The sequence below is a fragment of the Oryctolagus cuniculus genome, chromosome 11, assembly GCF_964237555.1.
Source record: "Oryctolagus cuniculus chromosome 11, mOryCun1.1, whole genome shotgun sequence".
Taxonomy (NCBI): Eukaryota; Metazoa; Chordata; class Mammalia; order Lagomorpha; family Leporidae; genus Oryctolagus; species Oryctolagus cuniculus.
Genome location: NC_091442.1, coordinates 62,079,163 through 62,102,666, shown reverse-complemented (window position 1 = coordinate 62,102,666; position 23,504 = coordinate 62,079,163). Strand labels below are relative to the sequence as shown.

The 23,504-nt window shown below is 42.1% G+C and overlaps 1 protein-coding gene across 14 annotated transcripts in view; it reads right to left on the bottom strand.

Annotated features, from left to right (window-relative positions):
• The window catches only part of SLC16A7 (solute carrier family 16 member 7), a 212,630-nt gene extending 190,478 nt beyond the window's left edge, over positions 1-22,152 (bottom strand). For 2 of the 14 annotated variants that reach the window (XM_008274240.4, XM_051832889.2), the window contains exon 1: positions 21,808-22,006. The gene's annotated coding sequence lies outside the window, so the exon portion shown is untranslated. Of the gene's footprint in view, positions 1-21,807 lie in introns of all 14 variants that reach the window. The other 12 variants (XM_070052542.1, XM_070052552.1, XM_070052548.1 and 9 more) reach the window with 9 other exon arrangements.
• Positions 22,153-23,504: the final 1,352 nt, after the last annotated feature.

The following is a 23,504-nucleotide window of genomic DNA, read 5'->3' as shown; positions in this document are numbered from 1 at the left end:
ACACTGTTTGTTTGTCCTTTACGCTTTTTGTCAGTCAGGCTTCTGGGAGCTATTAGGTTCCCATGACTATTATTTTTAGTTTCCCCTTCCAAAAAATCTGAAGGACGACTCAGAGAACAGTCACCAGGTCCTGGCCAGAGTTAATGCCAAGATCCAACAGTGTTAAGTCATGGAGCACGAACCAGGTCAGGGTACAAGATGAGGCAACAAGCAGGCTCCAACAGGTTCCCTTTGGAGTGTCTGACACAGGAACTCACAGCGAGAAACCTGCATCTCTTACGAGGAAAGTGAGTTCAGAAACACTGCCATGTACATTTACAATGTCTGATGTAGATTAAGACTCTAGTTCACAATAGGCCAGGGGTAAATTTCTGGGGCCACTAGCAATTTTGCCATCCGTAGCGTGGCGGTGCAAAGCGCAGAGCCACAAAAGAACTCCTGCAGGTGTGATTATTGATACAATCCTGTGACTACTCAGTGGCACGTTGGTGTGCTGATTTCACACAGGTGGCCAAGTGAGCATCTGAATGACTGCCAATCCTGACACACATTTCTCTCTGAAAATACATGTTTTCAATCCTATCAGAAAATTCCTACTCCAAGAAAGTATAAAGAAACAAAAGTTAAAAGTTAATGTCAATTGCAGGGAAAAAAAATGTTATTCGTGATCACTGCCATTTTTGAAATAAAATTATTCGAGAAAATTGGGACCTTATGTCATTTATGTGTTTCTATTTTCAGACTTCCAGGCATTTGGGAGCCTTCTCAGCAGAGTAGAAAGAAGGTGGCTACCTTATGCCTCAGTCCATTCATGCTGCTCCAAGCAAAATACAATCAACTGGTAACTGATAAAGAATTTAAGTTTATTTCTCATGGTTCTGGAAGCTGGGAGGTCCAGCATCAGAAGGTTCCATGTCTGGAGCAGGGTCCCTCTCCTCCCTCCACTGCTGCTACATCCTCCAGAAGAGGAACACTGCACCCTCACAGGCAGAGGAAGGAGGACAAGAGAGCCAGGGTGCATGAAACCTTTATTCCATTCATAACTTAATTCAATGATTAATTCCATCCACAATACTATCACATTAGCCAATAAGTGTCAACACATGAATTTTGATAGAAATGCATCCAAACCATACAGTTGACCAGGCCAAGAAGTATGATTTTCTACATAAAGTTTTATTCCATAATAAAATAAATTTTAAAAAATCCTGGCATTTCTGCCATCTTTTATTATTATTATGTCTTTTAAGAACATTAAGAGCACACTCAAATCATTTCCTTTGAAGTCACTGATGATCTGATTATTAAACGCGATCCTTTTTAGGAGACAAATTGTTCACGTAAAAACATTTCTCACTCCAAGATACTATCAACACATGCTACTTCCAGACCCAAATTGATCTTTCATTTGTGTATCATATTTGTTTAGTATAGGCCTTATCATAATCCTAGCATGTTTTCAACATTTCTAGTTCTGATTTTATGGAAAAAAGTCGCTTGGATATTGGAATACCTGATTTATGTAATTTCTCCTTGTTTGAATTATTGCTCTCAGACACTTGGCTTTAAACAAAAGTTTAAATACTAGAGATTGTCATAAAAGTAGATGATCTCAGTCTGTACACGTGTTAACAGTGGAGCACTCTTTTCTGTAAAATACTACTCAGTGAGTAGTTCGAATGTATCTTTTTTTCTCATAATTTTCCCAAACTTCCCAGGTAAGTTATCTTCTTGGAGTCAAGAAAGAAATACTTTAATTGCCATGCCTGAACCAGATTCTCTTGACAACTGTAAAGAGAAAGTCCCAATCACAGTGGAACTAGACACTATCAGCACCCTTACAAAAGACTCCCGAGAGCCCCTTCCTACTTGTGCCATGTGAAGACACAGCCCAGCCAAGGGCCCACCTGACACTGAATCTGCTGGCACAATACTGTGAATTGTCCAACCTCCAGAACTGTGAGAAATAAATATCTATTGTTTATAAGCTACTCAGTCTATGGCGTTTTGTTACAGCAGCCTGAGCTAAGATAAAACGTGATAACAAGATATGTTTTGTTAGACACCACTGCTTCATATTTGCAATCATGCATTTTGGAATTATGGGTTACTATGAATGAAACACATGTTTAAACATATATGCTATAATTTCATTAGGGCATCTGCAAGTTTCTTATAATGGGATGAAAGTTAAGAAAAAAACTTGCTCATAATGAGGGACTTCCTAAATCCCTTTAAAATGGGTTAAGATCAATTCTTACATTGAATTTAAAATCATAATGAAGTTCTGGCATTTTATTTTGGTTTTGCAAAAATTTGATTTATTTGTATGCTATTTCTTCAAAAGGCAGCCTTTGAATCACTCCCCAAAGGCCAGCAACAGCTGGAGTTGGGACATGGCAAAGTCAGGAGCCCAGAACTCTATCCGGGTTCCCCACTTGGTTGGAGGGACCCAAGTAAATGATCATCACCACTGCACCCATGGTGTGCACTAACAGGAAGCTGGATCAGAAACAGAGGAGCTGGGACTCAAACCAGGCATCCTGATAAGAGATGTGGGTGTTCCAAACAGCATTTTCAACTCTGCAAAATGCCCATCCCAAAAATATGATGTTCTTTTTAATAATGAATACATTTTAAAAGTACAAAACTGGCCTGCGCCACAGCTCACTTGGCTAATCCTCCGCCTGCAGTGCTGGAACCCGGGGGTTCTAGACCCGGTTGGGGCGCCAGATTCTGTCCCGGTTGCTCCTCTTCCAGTCCATCTCTCTGCTGTGGCCAGGGAGTGCAGTGGAGGATGGCCCAAGTGCTTGGGCCCTGCACCCCATGGGAGACCAGGAGGAAGCAACTGGCTCCTGTCTTCAGACTGATGAAGAGCACAGCCATAGTGGCCATTTAGGGGGTGAACCAACGGAAAAGGAAGACCCTTCTCTCCCTCTCTCTCTCGCTCTCTCTCTAACTCTGCCTGTCTTAAAAAAAAAAAAAGTACAAAACTTTAAGTATTGGGGCCTACGCTCTGGCACAGCAGGTTAACGCCCCAGCCTGGGTACCAGCATCCCATACGGGCGCTGGTTCTAGTCCTGGCTGCTCCTCTTCCAATCCAGCTCTCTGCCATGGCCTGAGAAAGCAGTGGAAGATGGCCCAAGTCCTTAGGTCTTTGCACCCATGTGGGAGACCTGGTGGAAGCTCCTGGCTCCTGGCTTCAGATCGGCGCAGCTCCAGCCATTGTGGTCAGTTGGGGAGTGAACCAGCGCATGGAATACCTCTCTCTCTCTCTCTCTCTCTGCCTCTCCTCTCTCTGTGTAGCTCTTTCAAATAAATAAATAAATATTTTTTAAAAAAATACTTTAAGTATCTCTTGTTTATTGTCCAAAAAATTTCCTTCTTCTCTACAAATGCAATGTGTGTGCAAAGAGAAAGAATTTGATTTTACCTAGGGAGACAATATAGAATTCAGGGGAATTTGTGGGTGCTGGAAACACACAGCTTTGTTACCTAACTCACCTGAACCATCAGATACTACTTTTCCATCCCACACTGGTGATGACCATGCCCAGGTTATAGGACTGTTGAGATCGTCAGATTATGTGAAGTGATACAAGTAAAAGATCCCATGACCCCAAACCAGCACCAAGTTTAATTTCTCTTCCTCCTTTTCCAACTTCAAAAATCTGTTTAAATCCTTTTGAAAATCCTTCAGATACCAAAAATTATATATTTAAATTTAGATTTCATAGAACACAAGTCATTATCCAAATGTATAACTGAACAGACATTAAGTATTACTAATAAAATATGAGAATTAATAAAATGGGAAATAATTTAAAATAGCTTGTAGACTAAAAAAGTTGGATGGAACATTCATTCTTCAGTGAAAGTTACAGATCAAATATGCATAATAATCTTGAGCATAAACACTGAAGTATCCTAATGAAGTCATAATTAGATTTCTAGGCATTTAAAATATTTTATACATTATTGATACATCCCTTCAATTTGGGAGAGACCATTTGAAAATAAATGTAGGTAACAGACCTGGGTATCTTACTGAGACATAGTAATAAATACATGTCATTAATGAAAATAAAATAGAAACCAATTAAAATTCACATTTCCTCGCTAAAGTATTTTTCTTTAAATTAACAGCATTTATTACTTAAGAAATGATAAAATAGGAAATAATTTTATATGAGCTTTATATCTGATATCTGTAAATCCTATTACACCAGGTCACCACTATGTGTAATTAATGTTCTCCCCTTGGGATAAATGGCCAGGTAACTCTCCAGAGATGCTAATGCAGCCCATTGGGGGCCAAGAGAGTTACATGTCCTTAGACTGCCTGAGGCTTCCTCTGAATCATTCACCTTTTCCTGTCTATTTATTATTTTGTCACATCCTATCAGTACCTGCTGCCCCATGTATTTAATTATTTATGTATTTATTATTTTTTCACCAAATAAGAAGATTAACAAGTAAAAAGCAAAAAGACTCTAGTTTAGTGGGAAATAGGTAATAACTATAAACAAAAATTGAATATAAAAATGACCATTTCATCCATATACAGTAAGTTTTAAAGTAATCACTGATCTTTAAACTATAGTAATATAACACTCTTCACCATTGGTTTGACAATGGTATAAAACAAAGTTTTTAAAACTATATTTTGCTGTCCCTTTTTAAATTCAGCTCAATCCAAAGCTATTAAATACAAAATTCTAAAAATCAATGAACAATTCATATGTTTTCATTCATGTGCTATTGTGAGTAGCCTGGTGCAATCTTGCACTATTCTACTCCGTCCTTCTTGGGACAGCTTGTCTAGACTGTGTGTCCTACACTCGTAAGTCACTCAGTAGCCTTCTTGGGCACAAGATCAATGGTGTAGTATGACAGTGCCCCTTTTCAAGTCATTCTTCTTTTACTTAATAATGGTCTTACAGTACAGTCTGATGACACTGGCAATTCAGACATGTCAAAGATAAGCCAAAAAGTAAATGCTTCTGCTAAGTGAAAGGTGAAAGTTCTCAATTTAACAAGAAAAGCAAAAAAGTATGCTGAAGTTGCTAATATCTATGGTATAATAAGAGATTCACATAACTACTGGTATAGCATATTGTTATAACTGTACTATTTCACCATTAGTTACTGTTGTTAATCTCTTATTTTACCTAATTTATAAATTAAAACTTATGATAGATGTGTATGCCTGAGGAAAAAGCATGTAAAAAGCTAGATCCTATTGAAGGTTTCAGGCAATCCTTGGGGACCTTGGGACGTGTCTCTCATGGATAAAGGAGACTACTGGTATTAAACTGCATTGATTCTTCTTCCTCTGAAAGCAGCCTTTGCTTTAAGAACATGCACTCAAGCACTCTATTGCCGCATCAAAGAGACTATGCAACAGGTAACCAGGACCTATATGACTACTAGAAAAAGACATTACAAAAAATAAAGAGGGAAAAAAGGAAATTACAAATTGCTAACCACTAACAGGAAATGCAAAGAGGAAAAGAGTTGTGAACGGAAAGTGACAGAGACAGAAAGGAAACAGAGGGCACAGAGCTCAGATTCCATTAAATGTCAGCACTTTGAATGAAAATTTGCAGAATTTGACAGCCGGCGCCGCGGCTCACTAGGCTAATCCTTCGCCTGCGGCGCCGGCACACCAGGTTCTAGTCCCAGTCGGGGCGCCGGATTCTGTCCCAGTTGCCTCTCTTCCAGGCCAGCTCTCTGCTGTGGCCAGGGAGTGCAGTGGAGGATGGCCCAAGTACTTGGGCCCTGCACCCCATGGGAGACCAGGATAAGTACCTGGCTCCTGGCTTCGGATCAGCGTGGTGCGCCGGCTGCAGCGCGCCAGCAGCAGCGGCCATTGGAGGGTGAACCAATGGCAAAAGGAAGACCTTTCTCTCTGTCTCTCTCTCTCACTATCCACTCTGCCTGTCAAAAAAAAAAAAAAATTTGCAGAATTTGTAATGAAAGCTGACTCAACATTCTAAAAAGCAATATGGCACAATGTCTTGACTGGAAAAGGATTACATCATCTAATGGAATAAATTATGATAGTCACTTCTGGAAAGTTGATTTATTTATTTAAAGGCAGAGAGAGAGAGAGGGAAAGAGAGAGAGAGAGAGAGAGAGAGAAATCTTCCATTCTCTAATTCATTCCCCAAATGCAAGGCTCAGCTGGGGACAGACAGGTCTCCTACATGGGTGGCAAGTACTTAAACCATCAATGATCTCCTGCCTCTCAGGGGAATGTATTAGTAGGTAGCTAGATCAGAAGCAGAAACAAAATTCACACCAGGCACTCCAGTATGAGATGTGTGTATCATAATGACTGGCTTAACCACTGCATAGCGCCCAGCTCCAGGAGTTTCTAAGAGTCGATTTCTTCATCATAGTCCTATGCCAATCATTTAATCCATTTGTTTCTCAGAGTTCACTTTATATAATATAGGAATAAAAGCATTTATCACACTGGGCTACTGTTTTTTTTTTTAATTTTTATGCATCTATTTATTGGAAAGGCAGAGTGATAGAGAGAGAGGGAGAGATAGCAGAGATCTTCCATCTGCTGATTCCCTTCCAAAATGCTCAGATCAGCCAGGGCTGGACCAGGCCAAAATCAGGAGTCTGAAACTCCATCAGAGTCCCCAACATGGGTGTCATGGACCCAAGAACAAGGGCAATGATCTGCTGCCTCACAGACGCATTAACAGAAAGCTGGGTTTAAAGCAGAAGAGCCACCCGAAACGGGATGCAGGTGTTCCAAATGCTGGCTTAATCTGCTATTCCGCAAATGCACACCCCATACTACAATTTTTAATGAGATAAGACACAAAAAACTCTTGGCACAGAGCTGGCCTTTAGCTGTGTGCTAAATATCTTATATTTATTTTACTATAACCAATGATTAGGAAAACTTGCAAGTGCTGTGTCCAGCATTCTCAAATTTATGAAAGTACAGAGAAAATATAACATGGGAAAAATAGCTTCTACTCTCAATAAAAAATAATCAGTTTTATCAAATGAATAGATATCCCAGATTGGTGATTTTCCATATGGAGTACATGTTAGCAGAGTGGATAACTAAGTAAAATAAAACTCTTATTTTAAATAGCTTACAAATTGATTCAAACATTTAACCAAATTTGACTCACTTTTAAAAATCAATCCAAAATGGATTAAACACCTAACTGTAAAATCTAAAGCTTTAAAAACACTAGAAGAAAACATAGGGGAAATGGTTCAGAACACTCAAATGAACAAGGATTTTTTTTTTTAGATCAGACCCCAAAACACAAGAAATAAAACAAAAATAGACAATTGGGATTTCATCAAACTAAAGAGAAAAGGAACAAACAACACAGAAAAGGAACAAACAACAGATTGGAGAGCCAACTTACAGAATGGCAGAAAATATTTCCAAATTATACATCTGACAAGAATTTCATACACAGAATACAGACAAAATTCAAACAACTCAGTAGCCAAGCAAACAAAAAAAAAACCCAAATAACCCAATAGAAACAGACAGTAGATCTAAACAGACATTTCTCAAAGAAAAACAAATGGCCAACAGGTACATGATAAAATGCTCAACATCATAAATCATCAGGGAAATGTAAATCAAAACCACAATGAGCCATCATTTCCCTTTAATTCAACTGGCTATATCAGAACACAAAATATAACAATGGCTAGTAAGGATGTGGAATAAAGAGAAATCTTGTACATTTTGGGTGGGAATATAAATTAGCACATCCATGGTAGAAAACAGTATGGGTATTACTCAAAAGATTACACATCTAACTGCCATATGATCTAGCAAATTCACTGCTGGATATATATCCAAGGGAAATGAACTCAGTGTGCTGAAAAGACATCTTGTTGGGTCTGATGTTGTGGCGCAGCAGTTTAAGCCACTGCCTGCAATGCCAGCATCCCATATGGGTGCTGATTGGAGTTCTGGCTGCTCCAATCTCAAACCAGTTCCCAGATAATGTGCCTGGAAAAGCAGCAGAAGAAGGCCCAAGCAGGAGACCCAGATGCAACTCCTGGCTTCTGGCTTTCACCTGGCCCAGAGTGCACCAGCAAATGGAAAATTTCTTTGTATCTCCATCTCTAATTCTGCCTTTCAAATAAAATAAATAAATCTTTATTAAAAAGAAGATATCTCCACTCCCATATTTCTCAAAACACCATTCATAAAGGGTAAAACATAGAAACAACCTAAGTATCCAGCCACTGATAAACGGATAAAGGAAATGTGACACATGTACACAAACGGACTACTACTCAGCCATAAAATGATGAGACGTTGTCATTTTGCAACAACGTGGGTAGAACTGGAGGTCATGTTACATGAAGTAAGCCAGGGTCTGCACTGTGGCGTAATAGGCTAAGCCTCGGCCAGCGGCACCAGCATCCCATAAGGGCACCGGTTCGTGTCCCAGCTGCTCCTCTTCCAATCCATCTCTCTGCCATGGCCTGGGAATGCAGTGGAAGATGCTTGAGCCCCTGCACCCCATGGGAGACCCAGAGGAGGCTCCTGGCTCCTGGCTTTGGATTCGCCCAGCTCCAGCTCTTGCAGCCATTTGGAGAGTGAACCAGCAAATGGAAGACCTTTCTGTCTCTCCCTCTCTCTGTGTGTAGCTCTACCTCTCAAATAAATAAATATTTTTAAAAATGAAGTAAGCCAAAAACAGAAAGACAAGAACTTCTAATCTCACTCATAAGTAGAATCTAAAAATGTCTGCAGACAGGATAGAGTGGGGAAAAGGAAGGCATGAGGTCAGGTTATTTAACAGGTACTAAGTTATAGGTAGATAGTAATAAGAAGTTCTGGTGTCCTATTACACAGTAGGGTGATGATAGATAATGACAGTGTACTGCATATTTATCTGAAAAAAAAAAAAAAAGAAGAAAGGATGCATGTCTCCATCATAGAGAGACAAATGTTTGAGGAAACAGATACCCAGATAGGACATTTTGTGGTATCAACATGGATTAACACATCACATGATACACAAATATGTACAATTTTTGTGTGTCAGTTGAAAATTTTTAAGGTATATTAAAAAGAACCAGTGCTGTAGATGAATACTTGCAGTATATCTAAAGTACACTTACAGAAAAATGATTATGCCATTGTATAAATTATACACAGTAATATGATCCTTATACTTCAGCAGGCTTTTGTATTTATCCATGAGCCTGCTTTTGAGTTTGAATCACTTACGATGACCAAATACTCTCTCCAATTAACCAAAGTCCATCCATCTCTCAGTTCCAAAGCAAACGCCACTTCTTTCATTAAAGCCTTCTTTGATTCTCCCATAACAACGCAAAGTCTCCTGCTCCTGAAATTTGAGAGCAGGGGTCAACAAATATTTTCATCTGAAGTGCCAGACAGTAAATGTTTAGGCTTTGCAGGCAAAGACACAACTCAACTATGCCCTGCAGCAGGAACGCAGTCACAGAAAACACAGAAGCAAAGGCTATGACTACATTCAATAAAACTTTATCTACGAAACAGGCTGCAGGCTAGATTTGATCCAAGAGTATAATTTGTCAACAGCTGTCCTAGAAGATCATGGTCTCTACCATTTAAACACCTCATCCTCTCCAGACCATACTTACTTTATCATCAGTGAATACACACAGATACAAGACACTGTGTCTGAATTAGTCTGTCTGAGAAGGAGATGGTGAAGACATCTCAGAGAGCATTTTTGATAGCAATCATTCATTATTTACTGATTTGAAATAATTTAAGATGTGGGTACAAGATCTAGGTGACATGGGCATTTTACACACTAAACAGCTGCTGAGGCATTGAATCTTGGGGGTCTTCGAACGGTCAGTCTCATCTTGCTGAATATTTATTTCCCTATCTATAAATTAATATCTAACTTACATGGTAACAATGAGGATTACAGATACCATGAATGACAGAGCAGACACATAGCAGGTACTTAAATGATACCAATAATTATGCTGACCTATGTTTTGTATGTTAATATGAATAAGTATCTCTCAGTTATAACAGGATAATTATTGTCTTTTTTTTGTGGTACCTTTTAAGAGTACTTATGTACACTATTATATCTAAGTGGAAACTAAGGAATTCCCATCTTAAAATTCTCTTGAAACTTGTACTTCCCAATTGATACAACTTTGCAGCCAAGTGAAAAATTCAACATGTAAATATTTTCACAGCATGAAGAACAATACTTGAGTATTCTCCTATATATGAAGCCAGAATTCTGCTCATATTGGAGTGTGATGCACATTGTAAAGTTACAAACCTATGTGTTTTCTGAAACTCCTACTTGGCTTAGGTTGTGAGCAGCAACATTATAACTCATAAACACTTGTGCACTGGAACCGAAGTCTGTAGAAATAATCTTTATCTGAGTACATGCCAAAATTTTAGGCAGAAATAAAAATGAAATGGTTATGATTACCATTTATTGATTACCTTCATTATTTATTTACTCTCCAACAATAATCCAAAGGGCTTTATAGTTTCCAAAACAAGAAAATCAAGGCTCTGAAAGTTTACATATATTGATTTTATTCAAACAGCTTAGAAGTCGTTGAGTCAAAATTCCATCAAAGTCTATCTATCCCCAAAGCCTCTTAAATAACTTATGACAAGCAGAGACAAAAGAAAACAGAGAACAGAACAGAAGAATGAAACAAACTACAGAGGGAAAAAAATGGCATTGTAGGTCCACAAAAAGTTGATTCAAGGACATAAGTTGCTTGACTTTGCTTTGAGACTACATCTGATTACTTGGATAATTTAAGACTAAATGGACTTAGTGTTTTATTCATAGCCATCTCCCTAATGTCTAAAAAAAGTGCCTGGGATGCAATAAGCAAATAAATATTTGTTAAAGGGTTGCATTCTCTGGCTTGAAATATGCCAGAGGCTTTATTCAAAATCCCACTTCACTGTAGACTTGACATATACATATCCATGAACATCCTCCAGTCCCTAGATCACCACAGCCCAGGGATCCCTAGGGAACCCTGCCACCCCACACACATTCCACCTGCACTATCTAGGAACCAACCTAAAGGAATGGTGTCCTGGACTTACTGTCCCCTGCAGTCTCCTCTGGCTCCCCAGCCCCACTGGGTTCATAAGTAGTAGGCGGTCTAAGCACCGGCTAGGATCCAGATACCTCCTGCAAACTGTAGGAAAAGCTTATTATTATTCTTGCTACCTCTGTTTGAGCACAGAAAAACTCATCAGATTATTTGACCCATTCCTTTGAAAAAATTCTCCAACTTCTTTTCTCTAGAATGTCTTAAAATCCATGGTAGTACTGAATATTTAAAAATGCAAACATTGGGACTTGCATTGTGGTTTAATGGGTTAAGCCAACTCCTGCAAGCATCAGCAACCCATATGGCTGCCAGTTCAAGTCCCAGCTGCTCTAATTCCAATCCAGCTCCCTACTAATCACCAGGGAAAACAGCAGAAGATAGTCCAAGTATTACAGGCCTTATACCTATGTGGGAGACTGGAGGAAGCTCCTGGCTCCTGGCTTTGGCCTGGCCAAGCTCCAGCCATTGGAGCCATGTGGGGAGTGAACCAGCAAATGGAAGATCTCTCTCCATCCCTCTCTCCCTCTCTCTCTCCCTCTCTCTCTCAACTCTGCCTTTCAGATAAATAAAACAAATTTGTTTAAAAAAAATGCAAGTACTGAAAAGATATACTGAGGTTAATGCACTGAAATCCAGACCCTCTCGGTGACAAGATATATAACCGTAGGCAAAATGCTCTACCTCTGTGCTTTAATGCTCTCATCTCTATAATTAGGATAGTAACAATGCAGAAGCACTGTTACTATCAATAAGGAATTATAGGGTTTAACGGATTACATTTGTTAAAGTAGCACAAATACTAAAATATTGCCTGGCACAAAGAAGTTTTTAACAAGAATAAGTGCTTTTCACTCAAAGCTTAACTCTGTAACTTTACTTAATATCCAAGTTCTGGTCCAGTATCTAAACTCATCTATTATACATATCCAGGGTACATTTTTTATTTTATTTCTGAGAGCATTCATTCTACAAAGGAGAATGATTTTATTGAGTCACTAATTTCTAATGTTAATTAAAATTTAAAATGACCTTTCCTTTCTTTCAGTGGTTTATCATTTATTCACGGACAGAAAATATTCAGCCCTGAGATAGCAGTGAGGTTCTCCCAGAGGTGGACCACTAAATACACCTTCATTTCTGCCTTCTGACTTCCCCTGAAGTGGGCAGTTGTGTCAAGAACAACAGCCCCCACTGTCATTCCTGAGATAGTCCGTACATTTCTTGACTTTCCTGCACTTGACTGCAACCCTAAAAAAGACCTTAACCAGGTCAGTAAAGAATAAGTGGAAAAACTGAATATGTTAAACTGATAGAGAAAACAAAAGACACATGAGCTGTCACCACAGGCTGTCATTCAACTGGGAAACGGATTTATTTTGTATAGTGCTATGATTCTGAATAAAGACCCTAAGTAGAGCAAATGGAGTTTAGTCACCACTGGAAAGAGTTATGGGCTGCTGGGTCGCAGCCTGGCTCTGCAGATAACACACTGCTTGGGACACCCCCATCCCATATGGAGTGCCTGGGCTCAGGTCCCTGCTCCACTCCCAATCCTGGACTGGAAGTAATTGCTCAAGTATGTGGGTCCCTGAAACCCATGTCAGAGATCCATATGGAGTTTGGGTTCCTTGCTTCAGCCTGACCCAGGTCTGGTACAACACTGACTGTTGTGGGGGCAGCTCTCTGCCTTTTAATATAAAAAATTCCATATATATATAAATATTTGAATAAATTGAAGAACAAGCTGCCTCAATATGTTAGAGAAGTGTTCAAGAAGTTCATGCAAATGCATATTATGGAAAATCTACACACAGATTTAAAAATTTTTGCACCAAAACAAACTTCCCTCTTATTCTATTTTTCCATGAAGTTTTTGAAGTCACCTGTATTCTTAAACAATAGAGGCTGTGTATTGCAGATGCAGAGGATGCTATAGAAATAATACATAGGGGGCCAGCACTGTGGCATAGTGGGTAAATCCACAGCCTGCAGCACCAGCATCCCATATGGGCATAGGCCCAAATCTTAGCTGCTCCACTTCTGATTCAGATCCCTGCTAATGATCCTGGGAAAGCAGTAGAAGATGGCCTAGGTCTTTGGGACCCTGCACCCACATGGGAGACCCAGAAGAAGCTTCTGGCTCCTGGCTTTGGATTGGCCCAGCTCTGGATATTGCAGCCATTTGGGGAATGAACCATTAAATGGAAGAGACCTCTCTCTCTCCCTCTGCTTCTGCCTCTGCCTCTCTGTAACTCTGCCTTTCGAATCAATAAATAAATCTTAAAATTGAAATAATATATAAAAGTTGAAATACAGACTCAAAATCAAATAAGGTAGTAGAGGAGATAATAAAATGTAGACATTTTATTATTCTTGACATTCAGAAATGCATATTGAGTGCAGAGAAACTGAAGGCTTCTACAAAGGCAACTACCGCAAAACATTTGAAACAAATAAAACACTACAGATGCAATGTCACTGAAATTTGAGAAATCCTTGACCAATGCAGAGGCTTCCCAGAAAATTTGAATGCAGTGTTTAAGTTCAGCTTTGGTCGTAATGTTAAAGCAAGAAACGGAAATAGAAGGATGTCAGTGCATTTCAAGATGACAGCACAGAGGACCAAAGATACAGTGCTGGGAAACAGAATGAGGATGAGGCACACGGGCCAGCTCACTTTTACTTGAGTATGATGACAATGGGAGATGAGCCTGGCAAAGTTGGTTATAATTACATCACACTGGGACAGACTGCTGATCCTTGGACCCAGGAAATGGGGTCACTAAGTGTTATTCAGGTGTAGGTAAAGAAAGTGTGCTCCAGGAAGGGTATCTGGTGCCATGTAGCCAGGTGGTAGGATGCTCTCGGTAGACTATCAGACACCTGAACTCTTTGTATAAAGTATTTTTGAGTGTAAAATTGTCAGGTGTTAGCAACTGTGAGATACAAGACTCAGGGGAAGGAGACCGCAACAGCTTCTAGATTAAAGCAATGATGATGCCAAATCAAAGAATCGGGGGCAATACAAACAGAGAAGACACAAAGGCAAGAAGAGGCACAGAAGATTCAGGTGAGACCGCAATATTGTAGGGATCAGCAGCACGGTCAAAGGAGCTGTCCAGCAGACATTGGGAAATGTCTAGAAATGCCAGAAGTGTAAGGGCGGATGAGGGCTGCAGGCAAAGACCTGGGAGTTACTCTCGCGGAGGTGAAAGTGGTGGTCAACAGCAGAGGAGCTTTGCCTAAGAACAGAATGCAGGCAAAATAAATGCCCGGAGCACAAATTGAGAAACACATAACTTAGAGAGTAGGAAGCGAACAGAGAGCTAGATAAAGAGCTGCGAATGAGCTCTCAGAGGAGGACAAAGCACATACAAGAGCCAAAAGGGCAGTTGAACAGCAACAGATGCCAACACTGCCAAAGGTTGTTGACACACTAAGGCAAACAAGAATTTGTAGCTTAAGAAGTTAATGACAACCTGAGTGTTAAACATTAAAACTGAATATCTTTAAGAATTAAAGAACACATTTTCAAACAAGATTATTTTTTATCCTTTGAGGAAAAACAAAACAGGAGACTCTGTTCTTGAGGATAATTTCCTTAAACACTCTCTAGTTGATTTTAATACATTCTCTTTCCACTATATGAATATACAAGAAGTACTCCATCTGCCCATAAGAGGGCCCTCACCAGAACCTAGTCATGCTGATCTGACTTCCAGCCTCCACAACTGTGAGAAATAAATTTCTGTTGTAAGCCTCCCAGTTCAATAATTTTTATAGTGGCCCAAACTGAGACAGATGATTGACCATAAATATACTACAATGAAAGAGATATGCCAACACAGTGAAGACCAAGACATGTCCTACCCAAAGTGCTGATATTCCCACCCATTAAGAAGCAGGGTCACATAATGTTGCTTATCACTGAATGCATCATTTGCATAGTTAAAAAAAACTTATACAACTTCAGAGTCTGGGATCTGGGAATCAGGTAAATAGTATTAACATAGTTTATCCTTTAATATTGTGCCAAATGAAAGTCTTTTAGTCTTATTGTTTATTCATATCTAATCTAGTTCCAAAATGAATGGGTCTTTAAGTAAGTTACTTAGTAGGGTAGCGTCTTCTTACAAATACCATTCTTTCAAACAGTAGTTTTAATCAGAATCTGTATCATGGGTATAGACTAATTAATAACAACATCTGTCATTATGTTATTAGAGAGAAAAATAGTAAATGTTGGAAATAAAATTCTATAAAGTGCCAATATTTTATATAGCCTTTTAAAATTATTTGATTTATTCTGAAAAAGATAGACACAGAGAGAGAGAGCCCATTCACTGTTCAATCCTCCAATACCCACAGCAGCCGGGAGCCAACAGCCAAGAACTCTTTTAAGCACTAGGCCAAAAGCTCACCTCCCAGATTTCAGTTTATATACACAAAGATTTTATGGTGTTCATCACTCATACTAAATATTTTCAATGGAAAGTCACTGCTTAATGCCAAGTATTAACAAAAATCAAATGATTTCTATAACTGAACCACAGACATTTTTGTGGGACTGCCCACACTGCAAACTTCCACAAAAATACCTTTACACTAGCATCTTGGAGCTGTCACTCAATGTCCTATAGGATTTTCATTAACTTGCTTGGGATTTCAACAGATATTAATAAAACATTTGCAAGAGAGATTCGTTACTAGGTCAGGAAACTTATTCCCAAAAATATTTGCATCATTTGCCATCACTTATATTTGTGAATATGTTGAAAATATCTGGGATGCACCCAAACACTTATCAGTCCAGATCTAGTTGGTATACATTTGTTATAGTTAAGTTTTCTTTAGCATTTGTTTAATTTTTTACAGTAATTTCGATCATTACAGTTGATACATAAATGTACATATCCTCCCACAAATGTATTCACTAATTGTCAAAAGGGAGACAAATATATTCATTTTTTGAGAAAACGGTTCATCTTGCGTATTCTCTTTTTTTAAATTATAAACTGCTGAGTTTCCCATGTAGGCAGACAAGGCTACTGGGTTCACTTTTCAAGGGAGCAACGGAAAAGGTCAAGTTTCTCTACTGTGTTTTTTTTTTAAGTTCTATTATTCACTAAGAATCACTGTGCACTTGTTTCCCAATGTGCATTTCCTAATTGCTTTGATGTGAACAGTTTTGAGAAAGCCTGTGATAAACCAGGACAACCTCTCAAAGGGAGTCCATTTAGTGGTTTATGATGCAATTCAAATCTCTTATGCCATCAGAAGGGAGGCTTGGCATTTCAAAGGTTTCCAAAAATCTGTTAAGAATAAGCCAGCAGTCCCTGTAGCAACGTGAAAGACTTATGGCTAAATACTTAATTCCTAACACTAGTTGCTATCATATATTGAGTTATTTCTAAGTATGCACTTTTACAGATACTATCTTATTTAAACTACTATCTTATTTACAACTCAAATTTATTATGATCCTCTTTCACACATGAAAACACCAAGAAGTAAAGTCTTTAGCAACACGCCCGAGGCAGTAAACAGCAGAGCCAAGATCACGCTCTGCACAGGCCGGATTCTGGGGCTCCTGATTCAACCCGTCCTGTCCAGTGACCTGGGTCCACAGGAGTTCCCAGATTCACTAACTGTTAAGGTCTTTACTCTCAATGACTATACAGCCTAGGAAGAGAGTTAGGATACTTACCCAAATAATTACAATTCAAAGTAAAGTAGAATAATTGGCTGAACAGAAGCTCAGATAAAGATACAAGACAACTCATGGTGTGAGGACCCAGAAGGGGACATTTTCTTCAGAATACATTAGAGGAAAATAGAATGTAGAAAAGTAAAGGAATATATTCTTTTGTATGCCATTCTATTCATCAAGCACAGAAAAGACTTTGTATTTGTTACCTTCTTCGGTGTTCAAATAACCATACAAGTCCTACCCCCTTAATGCCTAAGACAAAGCCAACCAGTGGCTTAAATGAAATTATAAACTCAGAGTTCTTGACTGGTGGCCTGCCCTTTCTTTTTTCTTTTTCTTGTCTACCTTGAGTAACTTTTTTTTTTTTTAATAGTCACTGTCTTATAGGCATCCTTTGCTGATTGGTCAGCCCAAAGAGAAAACTTTTCTAATTCACATATGTGATTCTCTGCCATGTGGTGATGCAGCCAGATGCTGGAGCCATGCTGTTTGACCTTTCCAGCCACCAGTGTCATCAGCCAGATTAAGTTATTTTTCTTTATCCGTTACCCAGTACTAGGTAGTCTACTATAGCGACACAAAATAGACTAAGGCACTAGCAGTGTCAGTAGAACCAACTATATAGCTCTTTCTGCACAAATACTTCTTCTATGGATATGGATATGGACAGACCAACCTCACAGGTTGTTACGTGCTACCAGGGAGTAGAAGCACACTGCCTGGAATATGGTGACCATTAGAGAAATGTCATCATATCTACTCTACTCTCGGGCTTCTAGCAGCAAGTGGATTGGACTGTCCAAACCATAAGAAGAAATTGCAGCTCACATTCTTCTTTCAAAAGGTGGAAACTGGCAAAGATACTGGTAGGAAAAGAGGTGCAGAACAGAGAGAAGGCAGTGTATGAATTTACAGCCAGACTGAATTTATTTAGAGAAAATAAGTCTGCAGAGGTGAGCGACCAACTTCCCCGGGTGCCCAGGATGGAACAAGTAGCAGAAGGCCTAGACCCCAGGGGCTGGGAGGAGGGCTGGGAATGGGGGTGGGGTAGGGGGCAGCAGGCAGAGGGGAATTCCTGGAACTGGTCTTTCAGGTATTCCAGCAACTGGTCTTTGAGGTGGCTGTGGGAGGGTGGAATATGAAGGCTATAGGGTAGGGGGGACCCAATTGAGATTCAAGGGCAAGACATACATTCCAAAGTTTATCTCTTTTGGGCAATGAGGGAGAATGGCTGAGGCTTATGTCCTTGTTCCATCAGATACTGCTCAAGGAAGGGAAATTCTCCCCTCATAAAAGTGAGAAAATCTTCCATTTTCTATTTGTACCATGTCACCCTCCGTGGACCACAGTGAGGCCAATTTTACAGGTTCCTGAGGCAAGGTACCCTTCTCAAATTTGTAGTAGTTGTTTTATAAGTTCTTACCGGGGCCAGTGCTGTGGCACAGCAGGTTAAAGCCTTTGCCTGCAGTGCTGGCATACCATATGGGCACCAGTTCAAGCGCCAGCTGCCCCACTTCTAATCCTAATGTGCCTGGGAAAGCAGAAGACAGCCCAAGTACCTGGGCTCTGCACCCATGTGGGTGACCCAGAAGAAGCTCTTAGCTTCGGATCAACTCAGCTCTGGCCGTTGCAGCCATCTGGGGAGTGAACGAACGGATAGAAGTCCTCTCTCTCTGTCTCTACCTTGCTCTGTAACTGTCTTTCTTTTTTCTTTTCTTTCTTTTTTCTTTCTTTCTTTCTTTTTCTTTTTTTTTTTTTTTTTTTTTTTTTTTTTTTGACAGGCAGAGTGGACAGTGAGAGAGAGAGAGACAGAGAGAAAGGTCTTCCTTTGCCGTTGGTTCACCCTCCAATGGCCGCCGTGGCTGGCGCATCACACTGATCCAAAGCCAGGAGCCAGGTGCTTCTCCTGGTCTCCCATGGGGTGCAGGGCCCAAGGACTTTGGCCATCCTCCACTGCACTCCTGGGCCACAGCAGAGAGCTGGCCTGGAAGAGGGGCAACCGGGACAGAATCCGGCACCCCAACCGGGATTAGAACCCGGTGTGCTGGTGCCACAAGGCAGAGGATTAGCCTATTGAGCCACGGCGCCAGCCTGTAACTGTCTTTCAAATAAAATTTAAAAAAAAAAAGTTCTTACCAACACTGCCTACAGATACAGAGTCATTTTCTGGTTACTTAGCATGTACAACGGGTCTTCAAAAATGTGCACCACTTTTATTTCCACTATTCCACAAACTTTTTGAAATACTGAAGTTTGTCTCTTCCATTGAGAAGACAACTGAGGGAAAACATGGGACAGATTAACCGAGGTGGCAGGATGTAAATTTCTTGAGAGCAGAATTCTAACGTCATTCATTTTGGAAGTCCTGGCAGAGTATCTAGAACAATTTTAGTGGCTCAAAAACAATGAGTTTATATTCCTTTTTTTTTTTTTTGTACTCTATTTCTCACAATAGCATTTCAGGGGAGTCACAGTGATTCCATTCTGCAGGTAAGAAAAAAAAGCCAAAATTGTTAGGAAAAGAGACGCAGACTAGAGAGGAGGCAGTGTACAAATTTACAGCCAGACTGAATTTATTCAGAGAAAATAAATCCGTATAGGTGAATGACCAACTGCCCACGTGCACACTCACACTGATGACACTGACGGAACACATGGCAGAGGCCTCAACCCCCAGGGGCCAGGCCTTTCTACATTTTAGGAGGGCTGGGGCTGGGGGTGGGGTAGGGGGCAGCAGGTAGAGGGGAATTCCTGGAACTGGTCTTTCAGGTGTTCAGAGCAACTAGTCTTTCAGGTGGCTGTAAGGGGTGGGGTATGAAGGCAACAGGGTGTGAGACCCAACTGAGTTTCAAGGGCAAGGAATACATTCTAGTATTTATTCTGGGTAATAAGGGAGAATGGCTGAGGCTTATGTCATTGTCCCATCAAAGATCTTAAAACAATTCTTCAACTTCAAGAAAGTACAGAAACCAGCCTGAAGCCTAGATCTAACTCACCGAAGTTAAGTGTCTTTTTCCACGTGAATCTCTCAAAATGTTTGGCAGATGAATACAGAATTGGGAGCAAACTCGGAGACACCCTTTTCATCCAAGAATCTGATTCTGGACAAGAGACACTGTTAGGTCACTTAGCCCTCCTGCCCTTCAGGAGTGCGCAAGGCCAAAAATATAAACCAGATCCTACAGACGAGTAAATGCATGTCTAGAAATAAACTGAGCATTAAATGGGACTCTGTGAAATGGGTGTTGAAACTTCAGTTCACTCACCACTATTAAAACACTTGGGTAACTACAAACTGTTGATGTGCATGTTTGCAAAGAATGCTTTCTAAGTTCTCAATACACTGAGTAGCCTACAGTTCTCATGTTCCCTTTCAGGGAGCTCACGCCACTGCCCTCTCCCTTAGACTGGTTTAAATGCAATGTGCCCAGGAGCAGAAACTGCAGCAAGAATTGCTCCATGTAGGGCTAAGTATGATTCACCCCATTTACCCCTCATCTGCCTTCAGCAGCCTCTACCCAACGAACTTCTCAGCCACACACTCTCACATGCACACTTGGTATCTGTGAAGCCAAGGACACAGGCACATTCAAGCTAACCTGTCTGCTGCTCAAAGTCTTCAACCCTTTGAGCTCTGATTAGGTTTGGCTATGAAGCCTGCAGTGCCAGGAAAAGGCAGTTGTGCCCACGATTTCCTCTGACTGTTTTTTTTTTCTTCCCTTGGCATCTTCATCACTGCTCGCTATTTTTATTTGTTTGTTGTGTCTCCTTTTGACCCGAGAAGGGAGGAGACCACAAAAACATTAGCTTTCCTATTGCCACTGGCCAGCCCTCACCCAGCGCAGCCCAGTCCTACGTCCCCAAGAAAGAGGGTCAAAGATAACACTTGCAGAGAAACTGCTCCTTGTTCCCTCTTCCGCGTTGCGCGTGTGTTTAATTTTTCATTTTCCTGCAGTGGAATCGCAAAATCCCCTCCCAGTCTTACAGTAACCAAATGGCCTCGTGCACGACCGCCCCCGCCAAGGCAGCTTGCAATCCTTGTCGTCCGAAGTCTGGGAGAAAAGCGGCCGGCTGCGGTAGCAGCATCCGCTAGGGGAAAAAGGCAGTGCGCACGTGAAAGGGCTCGCAGCCACCCGCGCTGCCTGGCCAGGCCTAGCGCCCCCGGAACCCAGCCTGTGCCCGGCGAGGAGCAGGCCCTTCTCGGCTCTGGCCCAGGCAGGGCTCGCCTTCCGTCAGGGCGCCGGCTTCGCCCCCTACACCCTCCAGTCCCGCCGCACCATGCCTCCTGGGGACAGGAACAGACGGAAAATGAGCCCCCTCCTCGCCTCGCCTAGTTTGTCCCTTCCTATGAATTGCCTCTCAGAGCTCAGCTCTTCTGCTGAAAGAGACGACGTCCCCTAGACGCATTCTCACCCCCACCCCGTCTCCACGGCCTGCAGCACGGACGCCACCCCCAGGTGCGCGGGGAAAGCGGCAGGATGCTGGAGAGGCGCACGCCAGGGACCGGCCGGGCAGGAACTGGCGTCCGCAGTCCCTTGGGCCGAGAACGGGGCGAGCCGCGCCGCCTGAGCCTCACAAGAGAAAAGGCCGAGGAGCCGGGCACCTCCGGCCCCGGACAGGGACACTCTCGGAGCGCTGGGCACCCGGGACCCCGCGCGCCCCCTCTGCCCCGGCGCGCGCGCGGCCCCCGCAGCCCCCGCGCCGCTGTCCGCGCGCCCGGCTGGCCTCCGCCAGCCCTCGCCCCGCACCGGCTGCAGGTTTTGTGTTTTTGTCTATATAAGGGCTCTCTGGCAAACTGCGTTGGCGCGTCTGTCACGGGCTGGCCATTATTTCGGCACACGCGTGCGGCTCTGGGGACCGCGCCGATAGCAGACGCACGACCCCTCCCTCTCGGCGGGCGTCTCCGCCGCCGCCTCTTCCTCCTCCTCCTCCGCCGCCGCCGCCGCCGCCGCTGCGTCCCGGGTTGTACTTACTCTACCTCGTCTCCGGCTCCGGGTGGACGCCGCGGCTCTCCGTTCCCCCCCGCCCCAGCGGCAGCCGGCTCGCCTGGCTGTCACCGGATGAATGGAATTATTTATTTATTTATGTCCCCTGACGTGTCCTCGCCCGCCACAGCCGGAGGCGGGAGGGGAGGCGCGGCCGCCGAACGCCCTTGTGGGTGCGGAGGAGCGCGCGTCTGGGTGGGGTGCGGGGGAGGTGGAGGGGCGGGGGGCGCCGCCCGGGACTGCGGGCGCACTGAGCATGCTCCTAGCGGCTGTCCACGCTGAAGACACTTTCCCCTGTGGCTCCGGGCACTCCGCTTCGGGTTTGAGGTTTGCGCTAGAAAGCCGAGAGGCAGGCCGATTCATTCTTCCCGATCGGCCCTGACACGCTTTACGAGAAGAGCTTTGGCGCCTTACCTGGGGAGCTAGGTGTGTGGTTACCGTGTTTAGATAGCCCCAGGAGTTGTGCAACCTGACAGAACGGCAAGCAAATCCAGCCTGCAGAATGCAGACCCTAGCACGTCCTCGCTGGGAGCTTGCGGGGGAAACCGTTGAGGTCATTTTAGGGAGACGGGGCTGCGGAGGGGTTGAGGGTTAGACTCAAGTCACCCCCAAGATAAAATAAAATAAAATTTACACCATGGAGGTGGAGCCTGCAGAACACCAAAAGCAGACTTTGAAAATAGCAAAGAAATGAGAAAATCAGTCATTTGAAATAATTCCAGCTCCAGTTTCTCATTCAGATGTCCCAAGGTCAAAATTTAATTGTCCAAAACAAGGTTTACTCATTGGACAATGAAAAGAGCTGGAGATGATGGCAATTCCCTAGTCATCGGTTGGCTTTCTTCTCTTGTCTAAAATGTGCTTTTGGGGGAAGCTAGAAAGAGGAAGTACTGGAAATGAAAATTTAGACAACTCCTAAGATAGGGCTTCTTTAATATATTTAAGTCGAATGGCTAGTAGGAGAAAAAGCAGCTATCCAGAAAAATAAAGGAAAGCCTAGTTTTCTGTCAATTTAACTGCCCCCCTTTTATAATCATTCTATTAGATGTATTCAATTATTATTTGCATTTTTAGAAATACACAGAGCTTGGCATTTCTTTTTAAAGATTTATTTTATTTTTTGAAAGAGTTACAAAGAGAGTGGGAGAGACAGAGAGAGAGAGGTTTTCCATCGCTAATTCACTCCCTAATGGCCGCAATGGCCAGGGTTGGGTCAGGCCAAAGCCAGGAGACAGGAGCCTCTTCCGGGTCTCCCACATGGGTGCAGGGACCCAGGCACCTGGACCATTCTCCGCTGCTTTCCTAGGCCTTAGCAGGGAGCTGGGTAGGAAGTAAAGCAGCTAAGACTCAGCCAGTGCCCAAGTGGGATGCCAGCATGGGCCCCAGTAAGTCACTTTTATAAATTTATACCATCTTTTGGTGCAGCTAATCTGTGGGTGTGGAAAAACTTGAATTTCAGTTTCTTCAGCTACAAAATAGAAACCGTGGCGTGTTTTTATTATTTTCATAAGATTTAATTGAGATGACGTATGTGGAGTGGCCGGTAGATAAGACAGGAAGAACAAATGTTGACTATTAAAAATCTTCAAAGACCAGTGCCATGGTGTAGCTGGTTAAGCCACCACCTGCGACATACCAGTTTGTCTCTCAACTGATTCGCTTTCAATCCAGTTCCTTGCTAATGT